The sequence below is a fragment of the Zootoca vivipara genome, chromosome 1 (assembly GCF_965207765.1).
Source record: "Zootoca vivipara chromosome 1, rZooViv2.hap1.1, whole genome shotgun sequence".
NCBI classification, from domain to species: Eukaryota; Metazoa; Chordata; class Lepidosauria; order Squamata; family Lacertidae; genus Zootoca; species Zootoca vivipara.
Window position 1 is genome coordinate 56,142,009 of NC_142582.1, and position 22,059 is coordinate 56,164,067.

At 42.8% G+C, this 22,059-nt stretch overlaps 1 long non-coding RNA gene across 1 annotated transcript; it reads left to right on the forward strand.

Moving 5' to 3' along the window:
• The first annotated feature begins 19,447 nt into the window (after positions 1-19,447).
• Positions 19,448-21,251, forward strand: LOC148687579 (uncharacterized). Its single transcript, XR_015948737.1, has 3 exons — positions 19,448-19,618; positions 20,326-20,513; positions 20,983-21,251. It is a non-coding gene; the product is annotated as an uncharacterized LOC148687579 (long non-coding RNA).
• Positions 21,252-22,059: the final 808 nt, after the last annotated feature.

Below are 22,059 nucleotides of genomic sequence, written 5' to 3' on the forward strand. Positions count from 1 at the left end.
ACACTCTCCCACCATCACCCTACCTTCTCACCACCCAAAGACACATTGAGTCAGTTTTTTTAAAAAAAAACCTCAAGGAGGCTGCAAAGCAGGACAGGAGGTGGGTGATCTGAGCCCCGACAGAGAGGCTTGGACGACTGCATCTGGCCCCCAGGGCACATCTGGAGGGCACCATGCTGGCGACTCCCTATCTATGCTGTAACCCAGCACCCTTAACAAAATACAGTTCCCAGGAGCTGCTATTTTCTGCTTCACCTCAGGTAGCAAATTGTCTTGGAGGGCACATCTGGAGGGCACCATGCTGGCGACTCCTGATTTGCCACGTTTTATGCTGGGTTTAATTTCTTTAGTTGTTGTGTTTTAAGCTGAAGTTAGTTGTCTTTTATTGGGATTTTTTACATTCTGATTTATTTTTAATAATAGTATAAATGCAGGTTTTTAATAATAGTATAAATGCAGTGTAAAAATGCAGGCTAAACCAGCTTCCTGGCCAGGAATTACCTGGGGAACCATGTGGCTCTGAGAAGTGGACAGAGACAGGAGAATTGGCAGGTTTTAAAAACTGGGCTTGGAATCCCTGAGGCTGAAGGGGAGGGGCCGCGTTTTCCAGGGACTTGGGGGGGATGAGAAAGGAGGGGTCAGAACTTCATGTAGGAGCTGAAAGGCAGAACTACCGTATCTTGGCTGCTGGCTGGAGAGGCTGCAACCCAGAGGCTGAGGAAGATGGCTGGCTGCTCTGGACTCAAGGTGGCTGAAGCTATGAGAGAAGCAAGGAGAGACACTCTGGAGATGTAATGTTGTGTACTCCTCCATCCTAGGCTCAGGTTGTAAATATGTGTTATTAAGCCATATTTCTTAAAGACACTAGCCTTCTCTGTGCCTTGATCTGCCCACTGCAAACACAACCCTGGGTAAGTGCCTGGAACCCCGGAATCTGTGGAGATTGAGGTAGTGTGTAAGAGTATTTTATATCAAAATACGGTCACCAAGTTCCATTAGCAATACTGTCTGTTCTTACCGGAAACCCGAGGACACCTCTGACTCTGTACTATGTTGTTGTTGTTGTTGTTGTTTAGTTGTTTAGTTGTATCCGACTCTTCGTGACCCCATGGACCATAGCACGCCAGGCACTCCTGTCTTCCACTGCCTCCCGCAGTTTGGTCAAACTCATGTTGGTAGCTTCGAGAACACTGTCCAACCATCTCGTCCTCTGTCGTCCCCTTCTCCTAGTGCCCTCAATCTTTCCCAACATCAGGGTCTTTTCCAGGGAGTCTTCTCTTCTCATGAGGTGGCCAAAATATAGGAGCCTCAGCTTCACGATCTGTCCTTCCAGTGAGCACTCAGGGCTGATTTCCTTCAGAATTGATAGGTTTGATCTTCTTGCAGTCCATGGGACTCTCAAGAGTCTCCCCCAGCACCATAATTCAAAAGCATCAATTCTTCGGCGATCAGCCTTCTTTATGGTCCAGCTCTCACTTCCATACATCACTACTCTGTACTATACTATATAGACTCTGTACTATAGCATATCACAAATTACAATCTCCACGTGTTTCTAATTACTCCTACATTTTACACGTGAAGTGAAGCTGTTTCACATATTGCAAGACCAGGTGGTAAGTGGATGGAAGGCTTAGCTCACAATTTATCTTGCCCCTGAAATTAGCGCAGTCCAGCAACAATTCTGTTCTATTTTGACTTCTTTGTGTTGGGTTAGTTAGTATAACCCCTTGCATTGGGCCAATGATCTGCAGAATTATTTCAGACTGAAGATGAAACTCTTACAAGTATTGCTGTAGACCCTTCGCTTCCTGGTCATCACCTGTTTGATTTACTCCCATCCAGACGTCGGTACAGGACTCTATATACAAAAATGTCTAGGCACAGGAATAGCTTTTTTCCTTGTGCCATCAAATGGTTGAATCTGTAGTTGTGGGCGAAAGGGAGGTCAGTTGGTGGTATGTGGTTTTTTCGCTGTGCTGTTGTATTGTGAGGGGAATAGTGTTTGTATGAGGTACATTTTTCTTACATTGCAATGTAGTCGAAGCAAAATTCCAAGTGTGGCTGGTACTTGACCAATAAATTAATTCTATTCTATTCTATTCTACCAGCCATGTAGCAATCATGGCATATTACGGACACCCAAGTGACTGCTATGAAGTCAGCTTTGCAACCAAAATGTTTGTGTTCCTTCCCAGCAGTTCACTGGGCGAGCAAAGAGCACTTGTCATCAAGAATACACAAAGCAGAGTTTGAATGCAAGGCAATGAGTTTAATGAAACAGGAAGTTTGAGTGATTTAGAAATATTATAGGAGGCTTCTTCAAGTTTTGTAGATCATGATGAATGCACTCTAAAGGAAAGATGGGGCTTCTTGATCAGCGAGAAGGAAGGGAAGCAACTTGCAATTGGCTTTATCTGGCTGTTGACGTGTAGTGTTGCTGTAGATTTCCTTTGAAAACTGAAGCTACTGGATTGAGTCACAGTTCTCCATCACATTCCTCTGAAATTGAAAGAACAGGTGAAAGCTCAGGATAAAGTGCCAGTGTCATCCCAACCTAATATATTGTCTGGAAAGATGATTAAGTTTTTTTAAAAAAAAGTTTTTACACCCTTACTATACTGGTGCTAGCCTTGATCTGAGTGGTATAGGAGCACCGTGCCTCTTCTTCATATACTAGAAACCAGAATACTACTCACACTGATATCTACCTGTTACTTTTCAATGGAATTCTGTTTATGCAGCAGGGCTTCCCTTTCCCCTCCCAGCCCACTCTCAAAATCTCTTCTGAAGGATCCTCCAACCCTCTGGAGCAGATTTTGAAGGCACGTGTGTGGTGGACTACAGGGGATAAGAGGGAAGTTTCACAAGTGGAAGTCTTCTGCATGGGTTGAACAGCAGCTTAGATACGACCCAAAGACTCATGGGTATTCACTGGCGTTCTACCAAGCAAGAGAGTCAATAGGCTGGTCAGTTGGGAAAGAGGGTGGGACTCCTGTACCTTTAACAGTTGTGTAGTAGAATTTCAGCAGGTGTAGCAAGTGACAACTGCTGGAATTCCTTCATCTAAACAATTATTACAGGAGCAGGAGCCACTCTCCTGTTTTTTCACCTGGTGGTCACCCTAGTTACACCTCATGAGCACCACTTTGTCCATTGAATTAGACAAAGGTAGGACCTACAGTCATAATTAATTCAATATATGTACAGTATCTTTCTTTAGCTCAGTGGTTATCAAACTTTTGGGTCACACACACACACCGGTCCCATGAACTCATTCCCAGCATCCCCTACCCTATAAAAAGCATCATTCAGAATAGTGGTTTGCACAACCCACTAAGGAAGATAAGAATGAAATAAAACTCAAAACAGTGACAATTAATTGCACAATTATTCAAAATAGACCGCTCCCTGCTGAAAGACCCATTTCCACCTGGCCCAGGGGGTGGGGCCCACACTCACCCTGAGGCCACTGGGACACTGCTGGAACAACTCTTAGGTTGGGGTAATTGGCTAAAATGTTTTAAATGGTTCTAATTTTGGTTGCTCTGCTTCATTTTTGTTGGGTTGGTGTTGGTTAAATGTTTAGTTGGGTTTGGCGGTTACTTTAATCTGGGTATAACTATAAACTGTTTATTGTTGTTGTTGTTGTTATTGTTACTGCTTTTTATTGATTTATTGGTTTGTTGGTTTGTATAGGATATCTTTTTTATGTTTGATATTTTGTTGTGTTTTATATGTTGTAAGCCAGCCAGAGTGGCTGGGAAACACAGCCAGATGAGTAGGATATAACTTATTATTATTATTATTATTATTATTATTATTATTATCCAGTTAAAACTATTTTAGTTGAACTAATTCAACAGTGGAACCACTGGCTTAGCCAGTTATCTCATAGAAACACAAGTATGCCGTACAAGTAGTCCACCACCTGAAATATGATGGTAGAAATGTGATTTTAAAAGTTAAAGGATTGCATGCATGTGTGCAAAGGTGTACCTAGGCTCCCATGCACCCATGGCAAGGTGCTGTATCAGTGATTCCCCATCCCCGCCACGGAATCCCTTCCACATTTGGCAAGGAGATGCATCAGCAACTCTGAAGCCAGGAGAGAAAATGAACCATGAACTCAAAAGGTTTGCTTTTTGTTGCCTTTCACCCCCCACCAGTGACTTCCTCCAGGAACATTGAGGCTCCTCCTCCTCCTCCTCCACCTGTCCATCTGTCTCCCTCCCCACCTCAGCTTCCCATGGTAGAGAGTGGGAACAAAACTATTTCTCCTTCTCCCCGACTTCCCACAAATGACTTAGCTTAATTTTCTAGATAGTTGTAGCAAAATGTAATTACCACCACAGGAAGGAGAGTTGCTTTTTGCCAAAGGCTTAATTCGCCGACACACGCTTTCAATTTAAATACAGAATTCTTGGCATCACTGTCCTCTGTGTGCTTAGAAACTTCTTTCTCAACTTCATCATCCGATTTAAAAAGCACCGCTTTTACGAAAGACTTGACAGGTTCACAGATGGAGAAAGCTGCATTAAAGCAAAACAAACAAAACAAAACAAAAACACTAAATAGCTAGCGATTTAAGAAATAATTTTTCACATACATTTTATTTCAGATTTTTGGAGTTTTAAATGTATAATGAAAATAGTTACTGTAAACAGTGTATGGCTTGATTATTATTATTATTTATTCCTTATTAGATTTATATACCATCCTTCAAAAGATCTCAAGGCAGTTCACAAAATAAAAACACTGGATAAAAGCACAAATAAATAGTTAACACAGAAACAACAAAACCTCCCACAAACACATTTAAAAGGCTATAGAATACGGGGAGCGAGAAGAGAAAAATATAAAAGAAAAAGCCTTTTCTGCTTATAGCTTCCTAATCAGCAAATTCTGCCAAAAATGCAGAGGCTGAGTTGCAATATCTCCAGAGCAAAACAGTAGGAACGCAGGCAGCTGCGTTACACCAAATCAAGCCACTAACTAACTAAGTACTGTAGTGTCTACACTGACTGGCTGTAACTCTGCAGGATTTCAGACAAGGAGTCTTTGCCAGCCCTGCCTAGAGGTGCTGGAGGCTGAAACTGGGACCTTCTGTGTATAACGCAAATGTAGCAACGTCCAAAGATCAATTAGATATCAGTAGAGAATGGTGTCCATGATTGCCAGTCGGTTATGCTAAGCTCTGCGTCTCCCTGCTATCGTTTTGCGGCTGGTTCTGTCCCTGCACCACCACTTTGTGACAGTAATTTTCAGCTGTGTTAGGTGGGACTTGAGGGGTAGAAGGCTTGAGAAACCCTGCTCTACAGTGTTTTCAGGCAGAGAGTCTTGCATGGCATTACAGATGCTTACCAGAGTTGCAGTTACATGCCAGGATGAGGAGCAGAAAGAGAAGGGTTGGCTTCATAGCTGCAAGGACCGCTTCCTAGGAATAATAGTCGAATGCTTTGTGACTTCCTTTGGAACCTAAGGCGCACAACTGATAAAGAGGGAGATATATATATAAGAGGCTACAAGACTGACTCCTCCCTCAACAGAGCATGGCAGGTCACCAGACTTCCTTCGCACTTGTCTTCCTTGCATATTCCCTTAGCAAGGACACACAGGGAAACAAGCCCTCCCTCCAGCCAGTTTCAAATATGTGAGCCTCTGTTCCGTTCTATGAAGCTATGACATGCTGAAGAGTCCGAGGAAACCTAGCAGCCACAAGGACTGCCATCCGCACTGGCAACAGCCATGACCAGACGTAGTTGTACACAGCATAGAACGAGTTGGAATTTTCTAAGCCCATTTTAACAACAAGAGCTGTTTCAAATCCCCCAAGGGAAATAACAACACCAAGATCTGCTGAGTTGGGTTTTCTCTGGAATCCTTGTATCTGATATATTTCAATAAAATGTCACCCACTAACCCCATCAACAATAAAGCAGGAGCATTGAAAGGATAATGTTCTATTTCAAACAATTTCTTGGGAAAGTAATGGCAGAGGTGAAGAAATCAGTACTCTTACCCAATCATCTTTAAGGCACCTAGGACAATATTCCTCTGATACTTAGTAGGCTTCATCCACTCAGAAGACTACTATGCCTGCAAATTTCATCCAGTTTTGACACATTAAATGCATTTGCTGATCTCTCCATTATAGTTGATGGGAAGACAGATGAAGCTTTGGAAAACTAACCAAAGCAAGGCTCCTCAGATCTTAAATTAAGTTTGAGGACATTACATTGTTGTGACAGGCACACAGTTGTCACCTCTGTGTTCTTTTTCCTGGAACTGCCATCGTTTGTTTACTCACTTTCTATGGGGATTCATACAAAGCGGTTGCCAGACAGTTGTGTTCTTGTATTTTTTTTGTGGGGGTCTCCTATTATTTTTCAGACCTGGGCTTTTTCGGTGCCAATTTTTGTTATAAAATACAATCACAGTAGCAGCTTGTCTAATGTGAACAGAGAAAGCACTCTTGAGGCTTTTAAACATTAGTGTCCCTTTAAATAAAATGGTTCCACAACTCCGGTGGACCCCACTACTACCTAAGATGTTATCAATATTCTTAAAGGAATAAAATACACCTATGGAAAGACCCCCTAATACAGATTTCGTTTTGGATTTGTTTCTATCATTAAGGGATTTCCTTAGCTATTGACATTTCTTCTCTTGCTATTGGCATGCGGTTTGTTTTCTGAAGGAGCAGTTAATTTGGCCACAGGCACGCTTTACTTTTATTCCTGGTTTTGGCACACTTTGAAATTCAGATGTTAATTGTGCCAAACTACCACATCACTAGTTATTTATTTATTTATTTATTTACTGTTTTATTCCACCCTTCCTGCAAAGGAGCCGTGTGCTATTCACCCTGGGTGCTTGGGGTGTGTTTTAAGTTAAAGTGCTTTCCAAGCATGCTTTTATTTCTAAGTATTTCAAAGAAAAGTTTGCATTGGGAAATATAAAGGTGAACAACATCCTACATGCAAATAGGTGTAATTGTGTTCTCATGGCCTGTAACACACACACACACACACACACACAGAGAGAGAGAGAGAGAGAGAGAGAGAGAGAGAGAGAGAGAGAGAGAGCTGTTCTCTCCAGCATTTCCACCAACATGAAAAGAAATTTCTTTCCATCTCCACCTTGTCAGCTACCTGCCTGCTACAGGAAAAGATGTGTAGAGTGTTGCTGGACTCACCCATCAGAAGGATCACCTTGTGTGTGTGTGTGTGTTTGCATCTGTCCTGTTGGTAGATGGCTGATGGAGAAGCTTTGTCTCTTAATTCCCCCTCCTCCTTCAAATGCTACTCCATCATTAAAGTGCGCAATCTGAAGCCCTTAATCTCTCTCTCTCTCTCTCTCTCTCTCTCTCTCTCTCTCTCTCTCTCTCTCACACACACACACACACACACACACACACATACACACACACACGGAGGCAGCTAGTACCAGTTTAATTTTCCGAGGAGGCCACCAAAGCATAAATGAGTGAAACCACACATGCCTCGGTCCAAATCAATTCCCAAAGAAGAAAAGTCCATGTACACAAACTAATCCTTTAATTTAGGTACTATAATCGCTTAATGACCTGAATAATTTAGAAGCAGCATTTGTGCTATCGATTCTTGCCAAAGTCGAGACATTTTTGACGGTTTACAATGCCTAGGGCTTCTATTTACCTTGCTATGGAATAATCTGCCTTTGCCTCTTCACCTGCTCAGTCCCCAACCATTTGCTCCTTGTAACCGTGAAAATCTTACAGCCACTGATCTTTGTAAACTTCATGATCCTATTCACCAGTTCTTAACACAAATGCTTCCTTGCTATTTATACCCATTAGTTATCTTGGCAGGGGTGCCAACTTGAATAAAATATTGGAGGGTCCAGATTAGCCCTTCCTCTGCCCCTGTCCACCTTAGGCTTTTCACTCACCCTTGGCCACCTCCAACACAGAAGGTAGGTTGCTGGTAGGCTCTAGCTTGCCTGGCCCCTGCTCTTTTCTGTTCCCCATCACCACCACCACCACCACTGCCACACCATAACCATGAAAACCTTATGGCTATTGATCCTTGCAAAATCTACCATCCTATTCTGCAGTTGTTAATGAGCACTAACTTTTCCTGATCTCACTACCTTTCCAGCAGCACTAACTTAATTTCATTCATTGCTAATTTTCTTTCTTTTTTAATTTTAAAATGACCTTTATTGAATTTAAAATAATTATAAAACAAAACAGTCAACTAAAATTCCAACAGAAAATACACAACAACCAAAAAATATACAAATAAACAATCATAAACATTCAAATAAAACTTGTCCTATCTTCTGCCATATTTATCGGTCTAGCTTCTATATCTTCATTTCAATATCCATATTCATGTCATCTTATCCCGATTGACTTCCCCTTCTCTTCCTTCCTGGCTTCAAAGTTTTTAACTTTCCCACTGCATCCATTTACTTTCCGCCTGGGAATTCTACAAAATATTCGTTTAAAACCCAAGTTCTTCATTCATTGCTAATTTTCTATTGTCCTCAGATTTTGTTTGTATGCCATCAAAGACATATTCAGATGGTTATTTTCTTTATACAGAGTTTTGGAGGAAATCAGAGATATGGCGTGCAAGCCTGAGGGCATGTGAAACTAATTCAGCACTTGAAAACCACGTACATGGAAAATGAAAACATGTCAGGTAGATATAGATGTTGTTGCTTTTCTGACAGCTTGGTTTTGTTGTTGTTGTTTAGTCGTTTAGTCGTGTCCGACTCTTCGTGACCCCATGGACCATAGCACGCAAGGCACTCCTGTCTTGCACTGCCTCCCGCAATTTGGTCAAACTCATGTTCGTAGCTTCGAGAACACTGTCCAACCATCTTGTCCTCTGTCGTCCCCTTCTCCTAGTGCCTTCATGGATCAATGCCTTGTCGTGGCGAAGGGGCTTGAATAACTCGGAGAAGCTATGAGCTATGCCATGCAGGGCCACCCAAGATGGACAGGTCATAGTGGAGAGTTTTGACTAAACGTGATCCACCTGGAGAAGGAACTGGCAAGCCACTCCAGTATCCCTGCCAAGAAAACTCCATGGACAATAGCTTGGTTTATACATTAAGAAACTCACAGGAGTTTCTAAGCGTTCCATTCTCACCATAACCCTATGAAGTAGTTACAGGTAGGTAGCCGTGTTGGTCTGAGTCGAAGCAAAATAAAAAAATTCCTTCAGTAGCACCTTAAAGACCAACTAAGTTTATATTTTGGTATGAGCTTTCGTGTGCATGCACACTTCTTCAGATACACTAGAAACAGAAGTGTCAGACCCTATATATATATACAGAGGGTGGTGGGGGTGGGTGGGAATGGGAGATGGGCTGATGGGAGTGGTAAACCTGTAGATGGCTGTTAATGGCTGCTGATGGCTGCAATTAGTCCTGGGCTGAGGTGCTAAAGAGAGCTGATCATGCATAATGAGATAAGAATCCGATGTCTCTATTCATCCCAGGTGCTTCCATGGTTTTAAGCTGCTTAACCTGATGAAGTTAAACAACAGATCAACAGATCTGTTCTTGGATGTGTAGGGGTAGCTCCTTGACAATCTTGTTCAGTTCTTTTTTGTATGCTTGTGTGGGGTCTGAGTCCAATTTCATGTAAAAGGCAGTATTGGAAAGTTGTCTGTGGGCCTCTTGGATGTAATCAGTTTTGTTCATGATGACAACAGCTCCATCAAATGCCAACGGTGCCCTTCAGCTCTCTATATTGGACAAACAGGCCAAACCCTACGCCAAAGGATAAATGGACATAAATCTGACATCAGGAACCATAAGACTGAAAAACCAGTAGGAGAACACTTCAATATCCCAGGACATTCTATACAAGATCTCAAAGCAGCTGTTTTATTACAGAGAAATTTCAGGAACAGACTGGAAAGAGAAGTTGCTGAATTGAAAATCATTACCAAGCTTAAAACCATGGAAGCACCTGGGATGAATAGAGACATCGGATTCTTATCTCATTATGCATGATCAGCTCTCTTTAGCACCTCAGCCCAGGACTAATGGCAGCCATCAGCAGCCATTAACAGCCATCTCCAGGTTTACCACTCCCATCAGCCCACCACCCATTCCCACCCACCCCCACCACCCTCTATATATATAGGGTCTGACACTTCTGTTTCTAGTGTATCTGAAGAAGTGTGCATGCACACGAAAGCTCATACCAAAATATAAACTTAGTTGGTCTTTAAGGTGCTACTGAAGGAATTTTTTTATTTTCCTATGAGGTAGATTATGCAAAGGCAGAGTTGTTTTCTCGGAGTGGCAAAGTGGTACAGTTAAGTAATGTTAGGCTTTTGACTTAGTGGTCTGACAGCACCCCCTTTCGATGAGCACATGAACTACTTCAGATGTCTCCAGGGGCGGATTTAGGTTTGATGAGGCCCTAAGCTACTGAAGGTAAAGGGGCCCTTTATATGTCCAGCTCTCCTTTGTCAACAACAAATTGTCACTGTTTTTTGTGTTGAAGCTTCCCTAAACAGGGCTGCCTTAAGATGCCTTCTAAAGGTCTGGTAATTGTTGTTCTCTTTGACCTCTGGTGGGGGGGGGGCGTTCCACAGGGCAGGTGTTAATTTATGGCAATTTATGGACCTCATAGGTATCTAAAGCCATTTGCACATAACAAAATATGTATTTTATCAAAGCAATTGTTGAACTGAAATACAACTAAGAAGTATATTAATAGTGAAATACAATTAAGAAGAAGTATATGGGGGGGCAAGAGAGTGGGGCCCTAAGCTATAGCTTGTTTAGCTTATACGTAAATCCGGCACTGTCTGTGACAAAAGGTATTCATCATACAAATTTAGAAATGAATCCTGAGCACAGGAATGCAAGGCAGTGATTCAAGCATGAAAGATTCAAGAACATGGCATAAAAATTCTCAAGTTTTTCTGCAGCATAATGATTATTGCCTCACAGGGGAAAATGAAGCTTCTTCATCAATGACAATACAAGAGAGAAGGAAGGAAAAAAATAGGTTGATGAGCAGTATTTCTCCTCAACTGATGCTGGCAGTCAGGATGTAGAGTTATCTGGGCTTCATCCAAAGAACATAATTCCTAGAAGACTTTGCATTTTTCCATCACTTTTTCCTGAAATGAAATGTAGGTCAGTACAGGGTGCTGAAGTGTAAAAGAAGCAGGAGACAGAAGCACAGAGTACTTTTTGACGAACAAAAGTATTAATAAGCTTCCAGCTTCCCCAAGCGTATGAGATTGCATCATGGCAGATAAGTGGAAATAATGAATATCTTTGCCTTCTTTTTGTGACTTGGGCTATTGGAACAGTTGGCCAGCTTTAGTGTGGGCAGACCTGGGCTTTCCTCATAATTTTATAGGCATACTGTGTAAATTGAGAGATTATGCATAGGAATTTGTGTACAGAGAGGGCTGTTTGACTTTTGATCTGTACCGTAATTTTTTTTTTACAAACAGACTGTAGATAAAGTTTGAAAATTCTGAACCTGTTTGTAATCTTCAACCTGGGGAAAAACAAGCAAGAAAAAAATGACAGAATTACCACCAGTGTCTTGCAGCCATTTTTTTCCTCCTGTGACAATTTGTCGACACTCTTTTTCAGCGTGGCTACAGCAGTTATTGCAAGCAATGAAGCAGAGTGTTTTTCAAGAGCACTCTTCACATCGGACTCTGATCCGTGAAGCATTAGAGACATAATATTTTGAACAGCTGCACACTGATGAGAAGAAGCTAGGAAGAAAATAAAAATAAAAACCAGATTTCTTTAAAAAAATGCATGCTTTATTTAAACCTGTTGTAGTGACTCACCTGAGAGTGTACTACCTCTTATATGGTGTGGATACCAATTACAACTCTGTAGAGTTGTGGTGGGAGAAGCACTCCTTCTGCTGACACTACATGAGGGAAGACTGTAATGCTTACTTGCTCATTGCTATGTTTGCATGCCAGGGACATGAAGCCCTGATGAAAGGGTGGCACACTCACTGGAGGTGGTATATTCAGGAAGGAACATTCAAACATTAAGCTTCCTCCACATAGCACTGCCTCCCCTCAGAAAACACAAAAGCCACTTTGGCCCAGCTTTCCTGTAAACTGAGTAACTTCTAAATTGGATGCCATTGAGTATGACACTGGGGCTCTCCACAGAATGCAGATGTCACCACTAGAGCCAGCATAAACTGGATCTTTCTGAGCTCAGTCCTGTGAGCTGCCAGGCAGGAGCACAAAAGCAACTAAACACAATTACTGGTACTAGGGAGTGGGCCTCATGAGTAAGGAAGTAAGGATGCGGGTCAGGTGGCGCTGTGGGTTAAACCACAGAGCCTAGGGCTTGCTGATCAGAAGGTCGGCGGTTCAAATCCCTGCGACGGGGTGAGCTCCCGTTGCTCGGTCCCTGCTCCTGCCAACCTAGCAGTTCAAAAGCACGCCAAAGTGCAAGTAGATAAATAGGTACCGCTACAGCGGGAAGGTAAACGGCGTTTCCGTGCGCTGCTCTGGTTCACCAGAAGCGGCTTAGTTATGCTGGCCACATGACCTGGAAGCTGTACGCCGGCTCCCTCGGCCAATAACGCGAGATGAGCGCCGCAACCCCAGAGTCGGTCACGACTGGACCTAATGGTCAGGGGTCCCTTTACCTTTACCTTTAAGCCTCTTGAAGCACAATTGGATCTGCACCTGAGAGAACTTGGGTTGGGTTGGGCTGTGCTTGAGTGCAGGGCCCTTGGAAGTTAGTCCAGGAGAACTCCTTGTCTCCTTGTTCTGGGCACTGAGAGGACCACCCCATTTCCCTGAAGTAAGTAGGTGGGTCATGATTCCAGAATACTACTACCAGCCTTTTTGAAAGCTATTCTTCTCCCTGAACCCATACACTTCTTTTATTCACGCTCCTTCCGCTGTCACAACCTCTGAACCCAACTGTTCTCCCAGATGCACAAGCAATCCTTGCTAATTCGCATCAAAACAGTCAGAGCCAGTAATTTTATAGAATCAGAGAATTGGAAGGGAACCTGAGGATCATCTAGTCCAACCCTCTGCTGTCCCACGCTCTAACCATCCAGACTCATAAACTTGCTACTAGCGGTATCCATAACTGACCCCTTTCCACATATCAGGTGGTTTTCAGTGCTAGTTCTACTCAAAGTAGACCCATTGAAGTTAATGGATAGGATGAATTTAGGTTCCTGAATTTCAATGGGTGTGTGTAGAACTCAGCTGAATACAACTCTCTGCATTTGGCCACATGTGTACCTACCTGAGGGCAGGTGGTACCGTTTGCCGGAAGATCCCGATGCCTGAAGGGTCCTGGTTTTGGAGTTCATTTCACAGAGGCTCTCTGGCACTTTGTTTACTAATGTTCCTTCTGAAGACACTACACTGAATTGTTCTATTTTTGCTCCGTCAGTTTGTTGAGGAAATGAAGGCCATTAGTAATGCTTACCAGAGGAGGAGCAACATGCCAGGGTGATGAGCAGAAGGACAAGCGCTGGCTTCATGGTGGCAAAGAACGCTCTGAATATGGGTTACAATAAGCAGCAAGCTGTTTGGGATCCTGAACTGCGCAGCTCAGGTATATACACACACACACACACACACACACATACACCTGGTAGCAAGACCTGCTCCACCCACAACATGACAAATGAGGAAACGTGACCTTATTCACCTTGTTCTTCTCCTTATTTCCTGAGGGAGAGAAAAGATGGGTGATCTGATGTTTCTTGAGGGAGGGGGGGGATGAAATCTGAAGGAGACAGGGGGGGCTGCTTCAAACATTGTAAAATCAATAGACAACGTATAGGTCATTGTGGAATGCCCTGTAGGGCATTTCCTTGCAAAATAAGGACAGATTTCCCTCCCCAAGTCCAAGGCAAGTGCATCTCCCTAGGGACTCAGGTGCAGAATGAAAATGGGGTTTTAAAATGCAAGAGGGCAAGCATGGTTTTATGAAGTGTTTAATCTGAATGTGGAAAATCCCTGCTCACAAATGGAGCTCTCTGGTAGCGCAGCCATGTTTCTATTTGAAAGACTGCCAGAGGACATTCTGCTGTTTGAAGGGTTTCCCAGTTTAAAGATAAAACCCACGGAAGCCATAGAAAAGAAAGCATGGGTTTTGAAGCACCTGTCAACAGTTATCCATTTATTTTATGTTGCTGCTGCTGTTGCTGCTGTTGCAATAGATTTATGAATTACCTTCTAGACCTCCATCTCAAGGCAATTTACACATTAAAAACCCCAGTTAAAAGCACAAAAGCAAATACATTTAAAACAAAACTAAAATCTTAACATAGTGGACACTCATGGTAAGGAGCCAAAAATCCAGCTGGGAAAGCCAGTCCCCTTTTCCTCCAAGGAGCTCAAGACAGCACACATGCTTCTCCCCATCTGCATTTATTCTCACAACAACCCTGTGAGGTAGGTTAAGCCAAGAAACAGTGACTGGCCCAGTGAGCTTTATAGCTCAGTGGGGTTTTTTGACCCAGCTCCCCCAGGTTCTAGTCCAGGCATCCCCAAACTCGGCCCTCCAACTGTTTTGGGACTCCAACTCCCATCATCCCTAGCTAACAGGACCAGTGCTCATGGATGATGGGAATTATAGTCCCAAAACATCTGGAAGGCTGAGTTGGGGGGTGCCTGTTCTAATCCAACACTTTAACCACTAGAGCACACTGTTAGCACACAGCACTTGTACAGCAAGCACAACAATCACCTGGTTAGTGTCTTACTCCTAGGGTGGAGTGCATTATATTTCCCATTAAATAATTGCATTTATTTCTAAATGTATGTCTATACATACCAGTATAAATGAGGATGTGCACATTTTGTGTGTCTTACTTTGTCCTTCTGATGCATTTTCTCTTCTTTGGCTATGCCTACGTGGCCATTTATTCACTGGATAGTCCTGAGAAAACAACTCTCTCTTTACATAGCCTGCCTGCCTGGTTTAGGAGGCTGGAATGTTGCTGTGTATTTCTTGGTGGAAGGAAAAAATGTGCACATAAAGAATGGAATGAAATATGTCACTTTCACAAGTCAAAATTAATGTGCATTCTGTGAAGCTGAGGAATCTGATTCAGATGCCCTTAGATTTGCACTTTGGTGTCTTTGATTAGTTTCCCCTCCACAATTCTCTTTAAGTGTAAAAAGGTAAAGGGACCCCTGACCATTAGGTCGAGTCGTGACCGACTCTGTGGTTGTGGTGCTCATCTCGCGTTATTGGCCAAGGGAGCCGGGGTACAGCTTCCGGGTCATGTAGCCAGCATGACAAAGCCGCTTCTGGCAAACCAGAGCAGAACACAGAAACGCCGTTTACCTTCCCACTGTAGCGGTACCTATTTATCTACTTGCACTTTGACGTGCTTTTGAACTGCTAGGTTGGCAGGAGCAGGGACCGAGCAACGGGAGCTCACCCCGTCACGGGGATTCGAACCGCCGACCTTCTGATCGGCAATCCCTGGGCTCTGTGGTTTAACACACAGCGCCAACCGCGTCCCTACCTCTTTAAGTGTAGTAACATTCTGAATGTGTACTTCATTATGTGCATATACGAATGAAATCTGAAGACAATGCATCTCAATATGTGCAATTTTGAAGTTGAATGAGTGATGTTGACAATATTGCTGGATCGGGCAGCTTTTGTGTTAGGAGCTGCACAACAGGATTGCAAACTGTAGATCACTGGCTGTAAGTTTTTCAAGGTTACAAAGAGCACATGCAGGTGGTGGAATGGGATGGAAAGAGGCAGGTTATTCCACAATACAGTTAATTTGCCCTGAATCCAAATAATCAGTATAGCTTATTGTTTCTGGAATTCCGTCTCCAGTGAAGTTTACCTGGTGCCTTCTGCATTGTTATTTGGTAGGTACCACATTTATATACGTTTTATTTTCTCAGGCATTATTTATTTTATTTTATTTTATTTTACATATGATAGTGAAATATACTTGGAGTCGAGAGTGAATTTCATGCTCTTTATTCAGCTCATAGTCATCAAGGAGAAGAAGAGAAGAATGGCTCTTTTCCCAAAACCATCTGCTTATATACATTATTTACACAATGGGCCTTGCGTGATTGGCTACTTCAGGGATACAACTGTGGGCCAATCAGATTGTGGATTGACTTCTGCCTGCAGCCTGATTGGCTGCTCCTACAGGCCAATCAGGTTGCAGATTCACTTCTACCAGCCGCCTGATTGGCTACTCCTGCAGGCCAATCAGGTTGCGGATTCACTTCCACCTGGAGTTGGATTGGGTAGCTCCTGCTGACCAATCCGACTGCTGATTCTGAATCCTATTGTTCTAGGATTCAGCTCAGTACATAACAGATAGAAACACTGTTTTAAACAATGAAACTAAATTATCCATTCTCCTGAATCAGGGAAATTCTTTTACAGTATTTTAATAGCTTTTTTACTACATTCAGTAAATATGAAGGGCTGGATAAAAGCAAGTTGAGAAGAAACCTTTCATCAGTCCCCTAGGGCAAAAACATGCTGTTCCGTATCAACTGTATGTCTAGCTCATGTCTAGACCATCCCAACTGGGGGACTGGGGGTGTGTTTCTTCAAAGCCTCCCTTCAGCCATTTCTCTAATCCAAACCATCCTCTCCAGAAACAGTTACTCTTTTGTGGCTGGGAAGAGTTTAAAGGCCACATGGACCCTCTACGGCCACATGGTATGACCCCTCTACGAAATCACCACAAGACACTTAACCAATAGGAATGCATCTTCAAGGTCTCCGTTCTGAGTCAGGCTAAGCTCCATTTTGTCATGTGCGCAAGCCTTATGTGGAGTTTCTGGGACCTTGTGCAGTCGGTCAGTCTCCCTACACTTGCTGCTGAGAGCTTTGGAATACAGGGACGTGCCCTGAATCAGGGCGTAAAGGAACCTCTCTACCTTAAAGTAATGGTGGGAGAAGCATGGGGTGCTGATCATGTGGGGTTTTGAGTACAATATTAAAGTCCCGTTTCACTTTAAAAACCATGTTAAAACAATTCAAAGTGTTGGTGCTGACCTTTAAAGCCCTAAACGGCTTCGGTCCTATATACCTGAAGGAACGTCTCCACCCCATTGTTCAGCCTGGACACTGAGATCCAGCGCCAAGGGCCTTCTGGCAGTTCCCTCACTGCGAGAAGCAAAGCTACAGGGAACCAGGCAGAGGGCCTTCTCAGTAGTGGCACCCGCCCTGTGGAACGCCCTCCCATCGGAGGTCAAGGAGATAAACAACTACCTGACATTTAGAAAACACCTAAATGCAGCCCTGTTTAGGGAAGTTTTTAATATTTTAATGTATTTTGGTATTTGTTGGAAGCCGCCCAGTGTGGCGGGGGAAACCCAGCCAGATGGGCGGGGTATAAATAAATAAATACTACTACTACTAATAATAATATGCACTTTTCTTCATCTTGGGGGGTACATAGCTGTGTTTTCACTCTCCCCAGCACCATCTAAGCCAGGCATCCCCAAACTGTGGCCCTCCAGATGTTTTGGCCTACAACCCCCATGATCCCTAGCTAAGAGGACCAGTGTCAGGGATGATGGGAATTGTAGTCCAAAACATCTGGAGGGCCACAGTTTGGGGATGCCTGATCTAAGCAGAAGCAGAAAAACACTTTGCTCTTCTCCTTCTCCAATGTTGCAATAGGAGTGTGGGGGAACAAGACCCCTAAAAACAAAAAATGCCGTCTGCTAGCCTGCTTGTCTTGTTTTGCAATGCAATATCCGTACATTTAAAGGTTTTCTGGTATTTTCATAGATGCATAGTTCAGTTTATCGGTATTCTGAACATCTTTAAATGAATTTTTCTCAGGCAATTAAGTGGTTGCCAAAGGACAGGCATGACTTGTTGTATTGCATGTCACAGATATTGTTCCTTACGAGGATTGGAGTGCAACTGCCGGCAGCCCAGCCGCATCCAATGTATTGAAGCCCCCCCCCCCCCGCACTCTGCACCACCACTGCCCCTTTTCTGGCCCCGGGAGAGGAGTGGGTTAGTGCTGGAGCTGTTTTTTCCCCTCCCACCTCTGCTGCTAGGAGGGCCTGGATTAATAGTATAGTATAAACATGACTTTTGGATGCACTGGAAAACCAAAAAAAGTCTGACTATCTTTATTGCAACATTCACTTTGTTGTGGTGGTCTGGAACTGAACCTACAATATCTCTGAGGCAGAGGCGCCAACTTGGGCCCCAGTTTGTGGGTGCCCAGGGGTGTGCGCAACATGATGTCATGACATCACTTCGCACATGTGCGCACATGCGTTGCTCGGCCTCCGCTCGCAGAGAACACAACAAAAGTGCTTGTTTTTATTAATTTCCTCCATGCAGCTCAAAGTGACATACAGTGGAACCTCAGTTTATGAACACCTCGGTTTATGAATTTTCAGTTTATGAACACCGTGGACCCATCTGGAACGGATTAATTCATTTTCCATTACTTTAAATGGGAAAGTTCGCTTCGGTTTATGAACGCTTCAGTTTATGAACAGACTTCCGGAACCAATTACACCCATGCTTCAGTTTATGAACATTTCAGTTTAAGTACTCCGCGGACCCGTCTGGAACGGATTAATCCACTTTCCATTACTTTCAATGGAAAAGTTCGCTTCAGTTTATGAACGCTTCAGTTTATGAACAGACTTCCGGAACCAATTGAGTTCATAAACTGAGGTACCACTGTATTTGGTTCTCCTCCCTGTTGACCCTCACAACAGCCCTGGAAGGTAGGTTTGTCTGAGCTGTAGCAACTGATTCAAGGATAGCCAGGAAGCCTTTTGGCTTGAGCAGGGACTTGTACACCAGCTAAGAATATAAAAACCATTGCGGGGTCATATCATACAGCAGAGGGTCATCCTGCCCAGCTGCTGAATGCATTGTCTAAAATTATTATTATTATTATTATTATTATTATTATTATTATTATTATTTAAATGCATCTATTTTTTATTTTTATCCTGAGGTACTGCAATGGAATAATTCAGAGGCTTCATACCTGAGCAATACAAAATTGATCAATAGAGCCTTTTACTAGTGCTGAGGCACTATTTCCCCACAATTAACTGCATGTGAAATATAAAGTATAGCTAGAAGGGAAAGTATAGTGTTGCATTAATCAGCCCATGGCCAAGATCCTGTTTCATAGCGCCAACGGAAAGTCTTTGATCTGACTTTTGCGTAGAAATAAATCCTCTTCACCACAATAAATAAGTTTTTTTTAAAAAAGAGAAGCTTTACTTGCATAAATTGGTTTCTAAACTTTTAGCTTCAATAACTGTTACAAAGCAAAAAAATGATATATTGTATGTTAGCAATGGGTTTCAGTCTTAAAGTCCAGTAAATCTCTCCCTCTGACTCCAGAGTGAGTGCATGCTGTTTAGAAACAAAAACAGCCAAAGAAGTCTTGTAAACTGCCATGCCATTCTGAGGGAGGAGTCAGTGTTGCTGGCTGGCTCCTATATATTTCTCTCGGCTGCATGTCTGAGGTTCCGAAGCAAGTCACAGAGCACTTTGACTATTCCCAGGGAGCACTCCTTTGTCCTTGTAGTTATGAAGGCAGCCATTGTCTTTCTGCTCCTCTCCCTGGCATATGGCTTCAACTCTGGTAAGTATCGCCAATACTGGAACATTTTCCAGCCACTATGACAGTGGTAATTCCAGGCTCCATCATTGCCAGCCTCAGGTAGGCTTGACTTACTGTGTCAATGTGAGGGATTGCTTCTGTATTGAAGGAAATGTTTAGTGAAAACTGGTCCTCAGAAATGCAAACTCACCACTTTGTTGACTAAGTCTCAGTAAGTCAAAGTGCTGGTGCCCAACAGCTTGCTAAGGTTGCTCAGAATTTGCTAGTTGCTTGGAAGAACAGTTAGGCTCCAAGGAAGCACTGGAGAGGTGCTTGTGGGATTTCCTGCTTCAAGGGTAAAAACAAACCTTGAGTAATATCCATCCTTCACACCCCTCCAAACCAGGTTAAAAAAAACCACAACCCAACAATATCTCATGGGAAGAACTTTCAAAATTGTTACTATTCATATTTTGCATTATGAACAACAACTGACCAACTCAGGGGTGGTAGTTCCACACAGCTGGGAAGCCCAGTTGTGTTAAGTGGGACCTGCTGCCTTGTAAATGTTTAGGATTATATAGTCTGAGTAATTGGCATCCAGTTTAGATCAGAGCTAGTGCATTCTCAGGGGAGTCCTTTTCCTTCTAGCCAGCTATCACAGGGTTTTTTTTATGTAAAGAGTGTTAAAACATTTATTTAATTTATTGAAAAATCCATTTTGATTTTTTTGTTTTGCTTCTTTCTAGTTTCTTCTGATATGTGTGGTCCTGTTGACGAATTTCTGCGAGCAATGCTGACTAAATCAGATGAAGAATTTAAGGGGAAAGCTGAAAAGTATGCAAATGCCCAATATGGGGTAGATGCCTCAATGAAGTTAAAAAAGTGTGCAGATGAACTGACAAGCGAGCAAAATGTTGCTTTCTTTGAAGTGGTGGTAATTATCAGTTTTGCCATTTTCTTTTCTTGTTTTTTTCAGTCACAAGCCAACAAACAGATTCAGGATTTGCAAACCATCTTTGTTTTCCTCTCTGTTTAAAAATGTTATATTAACATATAGATCAAAGGTCATAAGATATCATATCCTCATCCAAAAAGCACTGATATTCCTTGTCCTGCCTTCTTCCCCATAGAGAACTGTATCTCAATTATTGTGGTGTTGTACCTGAATATGGTTACAATATAAATAAAAATTGAAGCAAGCAAGCCAGTCAGGCAAGGCCAGCTGACCTAAATTAAACTATGAGCCAGTTTTCTCCCGTTCATTGGCTTACATGCCATTGGGACATCTGATCCCAGCACACCTGAATCACTCAAAAGCAACCAGACCTGCACTGTGTACCCATAATCCCCTGCTTCTTTGTCCCACAATACTCTGTATTGACCTAGAGTTCATTTCATTTCAGAAAAAAGTAATGGCCGCATGCAAAAAAAAGCTGGCATTAGGACTGATCAGTGGATGAATCCAAGCTGATTCCACAGGCTGACTACTAGCATCAGTTGCTGCAAAGCAACACTCATTTATCCATTCTTCTACTTCTTCTGTACTGCCACTATTCCGTCCTGAGACGTCTCTCTCCATCTGGATAGTATTCAAGAAATACTATTGAAAACCTAGAGAAATCTCACCTGTTGTACTTGAATCATTCATAATCAATAAACACTCTGTCTTCCATTTGTGTGCTCAAGATTAATTTTTGAGTGTGTATTAACTTTTGTCACAGTTAATCCAGAGACTTCATTGGGGATCTAGAATTCGAGAAGGGTGACATAGCTTTTGTCAGTAAAGGGTCACTAAAGGTTCAACATTGCTATATTACAGAACACCATGTTGGGTAGAGGTGGGGGAATTGTATTATACCTCTCTGAATATTCAGAGCAGACACTGAATAGTCAGTCTGCTGCAACATTCAGATACATAAGAAAAGGAAAATAAAAAAATTCCTTCAGTAGCACCTTAAAGACCAACTAAGTTTATATTTTGGTATGAGCTTTCGTGTGCATGCACACTTCTTCAGATACACTGAAGAAGAAAAGGACTTTGGGGTTTTAACAGACCACAAGAGACCACCAGCTGCATGATATGGCAGCTAAAGAAAGCTAATAAAATTTCTAGGCAGCATCAACAGAAGTGTAGTGTCCCATTGCAAGAAATCATGGTACCATTGTATTTTGGTTCAGTCAGACCTCAGCCTGGAATATTGTGTCCAGTTCAGGGAACTGGAATTAAAGGAGACTACTGTTGCACACTGCCCCAATCTCCGAGCGGTATGAGATTCCAGGGGTTCCAAGCACTTACCCAGGGTTCATATTTCCTTTGGGACTGAGGCACAGTGGAGACTGTGGTGTCTTTAGGCTATAAGGTTTATTTACACGTACATACAGCCTGATCCTGTGATGGAGGCATTCACAGCTTCAATACCCCAAAAGGGACTTGTTTCTCCCATAGCGATCTGGCATGGCGCTCTCTCTCTCTCTCTCTC